The 3,173-nt window shown below is 50.9% G+C and overlaps 1 non-coding gene across 1 annotated transcript; it reads left to right on the forward strand.

The window, feature by feature from the left end:
• The first annotated feature begins 217 nt into the window (after positions 1-217).
• Positions 218-294, forward strand: TRNAA-CGC (transfer RNA alanine (anticodon CGC)). The gene has a single exon. It is a non-coding gene; the product is annotated as a tRNA-Ala (tRNA).
• Positions 295-3,173: the final 2,879 nt, after the last annotated feature.

The raw sequence follows: 3,173 nt of genomic DNA on the forward strand, positions 1-3,173 counted from the left end.
TAATTCAGGATATTTTGTAAGGTTACAGTTCCATGAACTTCTCCCTGGAGAACAACTCAGAAACCAAGTATGATTATTATTTTTGATTATTGGAATAAAGCAGAAACAGTAAAATTAATAGCTTTATTTTAACAGTGGGCCTGGAGCTGTGAGAAGCAACCGGTCAGTCAGATCAGTTGACTGGTTTAAGGGCAGGCATTAAGAATAAGCAATCTGGGGGGTCAAGGTATAGCTTAGTGGTAGAGTGCTTGCCTCGCAAGCACGAGGTTCTGGGTTCAATCCCCATTACCTCCACTAAATAAATAAATAAACCTAATTACCTTTCCCCCAAAAAACAAAAAGCAAAAAAAAAAAAAAAAAAAAAAAGAATAAGTAATCTGTTAGCCTAAACGCGGCCATTTTATTAATTCTCCTTCAACGGGGCTTGAGCAGAGAGATTTAGCATAGAATTGGGGCAAAGGTTGAGAGTCCAAGCTTTAGTTGATTGATGTCACAAGGGTCAGAAAAGGTCAAAATCGTCATCCTTAGGTTCTGACCAGTCTGGGGTCTCAGCACTAGTTACCATCCTCCGCCTGGCTGGGGGCCTGAGTTCCTGCAGAACAGCTCAAAGATCCGTATCCGAGTGTTAAATGTGTCCCTTGAGGAGGAACTGGGACTCTGTTTTGTCACTGAACTATTGTTTCTTAACTGCTTTCCTTTGTTCCTACTTTCCTTTGTTCCCTGAAGACGGTTCATCACTGAGCCCTGTTCAAGGGCAAGCACTGTGGCCAGGCTTAGATTACAAAACGACTTTTCCTGTGTCGAAAAAGCCATGCCTGGGTCTTTCTCTGGGGATGCCCTACCCTGTCTGCTGACACTGGGGCTTCCCTCCTTTCTACCTCCAGTTTCTACCTTCCTGGACACCTCACCTTGCTGGGCCTTCTCTTCCCTTTCCCTGAGTTCCTTAATTTAACGTCTGTGTCTGGTTTTCAGTAGAACCATTCCTGGCAGTGAAGGTACCGGCTGATAAACCAATTTTTCTCAAATGGTGCAAGTATTTTGAAATGTCTGTGCTAAGAAACCTTTTATCTAGGATACTATTTAATGCACAGATTGAATGAATGAATGAATGGGGCCTTCCAGAAAGAGCTTTGGGCAAGATTGTGTGAGGACCCAGCCTTGCCCCTGTTTGGAATCTGGCCTGCCTCACATCTTGAGTTTTGCTAGCATGGGAGAGGTGACAGGCTTCAGCTAAGCTATTTGGGTCATAAGAGCCTCACAGACAACCTGGGTCCACAACACTGGGAGCCCTGGGCTGGACCAGGTTGAGCAGCACGCGGGGCCAGCCGAGCACCCACCTCTCCCGTGGGCGGGAGCGCATCTCTGCATGTCTGCTCTGTTCTTCAAACTCAGACTCACTGCTGCTACTGTTTCTCTCTTCTCTCTCCAGTAGCTCCTGCCTCTTTGTAGTTTGTTTCCTCATCACTTCAGCCTGGCAAGACTCCTCAAGGCCCTGACTCGACTTCTTGGTCTCGCCCCACCACATGAACCTTGATTCTACCCACATTCCCAAGGTCAGATGCCTCTCTTAGACCAACCAGCCTAAGACCACCAGGGACAAACCTGGGTCTGACCTGACAACGGCAGGTTTGTTGGCCTGTGGCAGCGAGAGAGCTCACACCAGAGGAGCTGGGAGGCACGTTACCAAATGCAGGAGAAATGAGTTATTAGAGAACGCCGGGGAGAGGTGGAGTGTAGGTGACACTCAAATGAGCAGTGTTCTCACAGCAAAGCCAAGCTGAGCAGGAAGGGATCAAATCAGGTCTGGGCTGCAAAGCGAACCAGGGCCTCTTTCCTCAGAATCAGCAAAGCCAGGACAGCTGTGGATGGTTGTGTCCAGAAAGCCCTTAACTGCAGCTCTGCACCTGGGCTGTAAAACCCAGGCTGCCCTCCCTGTGTCAAAGTGACTTAGAACCTCCAGGCAAGAGGGGATGTTTCATTCACACTGATAGAATTTCAAACGGTGAAATTGCTGGTAATCTATGATTTTAGAGGAAAAGTTTCCCAGTGAGTGAAAGCGCAGTACTCAAGGAAGGGAGTTACGCTTTACAGCTGCAGCATGTCTTTGGGAGACACATTGTGTCGTGGCAACGTTGCAGCTTGCTTTATCTGTGTCTGCTCCAGCATAACTGGCCAGGCGGACTGTTACTTTGTCGGTCCAAGAGGGAGGATCAGATTGGCTTAGCCTAGCTCTGCAAGCTGGGTCCAGCTCAGGCACTGGACGTCAGGTGGGGACCCGAGTCCCCTGAGTTGGAGCCGGGAGGAGGGAGCTGCGGGCCCTCCTTCAGGCTACCCTCCTGCAGGGGCCTTGAGCGCGGCCAACATCACGTTTGTATGCCTGGCGCAGGGCGAGTAAGTCTTGCCCGTGAAAATGAGGATTCCAGCTCCAGAGTTGAGGCAAGGCCCTCGTACAAACAGCCTGGCTCAGGTTCAAAGCATCAGACCGTCCCTACCAACTGCCCCTGCTCCACGCCCCCTTTCCAAGAGGAAGACCACGTCTTAGGGTGTAGGGTAAACTGCTGTAACACAGATCTGAAAACCCGAGGGCTTAAACAAGACAGAAGTTTCTTGTCTCTCAGGTAACAGTCCAGAAGCAGACAGGTGACCCAGGTGGGCAGCTCTGCCATCCGCAGCACGTGGTTTCCACTTGGACATCCAGGTGGCGAATGTGGTTCTTGCCAATGTCCCAGCAAACAGGGAGGGGAGAAGCAGGGAGCACACACTTAGTCCTTTCAAGTGCAAGACTCGGAGACAGGGTAGGTTATTTCAGCTCACATCTTGTTTGCAGAACTTGGCTTCAAGTGAGGGAGTCTGGGGCCGTATGACCAGGTGAGCCTCTCTTACTGGGGAAAGCGGAGAGCAGACACGGAGGGACAGCTCCCAGCACGCAGAGACACAGACCTTGTCAGGCTAGCCTCTTCACCCCCAGGCAAGAGCTTCCTTCCCTCTTTGTCCTGTCTTGGTCTCTGAGGGAACCAGGGACTCAACACCAGAGCCTCCCGGCAGACCCTCCCCCGAGGATCCTGGCAGGGGTCTCGCTGCCAGTGGTGATGAGGGTTTGCTTCACCATATCCTCCTGCGGTGTCCTTCACCACTCAGCCCCCTTGCCCACCCCTATCCCTGTCACTCGGTCT

This window comes from Camelus dromedarius, chromosome 9, assembly GCF_036321535.1.
Source record: "Camelus dromedarius isolate mCamDro1 chromosome 9, mCamDro1.pat, whole genome shotgun sequence".
Taxonomy (NCBI): Eukaryota; Metazoa; Chordata; class Mammalia; order Artiodactyla; family Camelidae; genus Camelus; species Camelus dromedarius.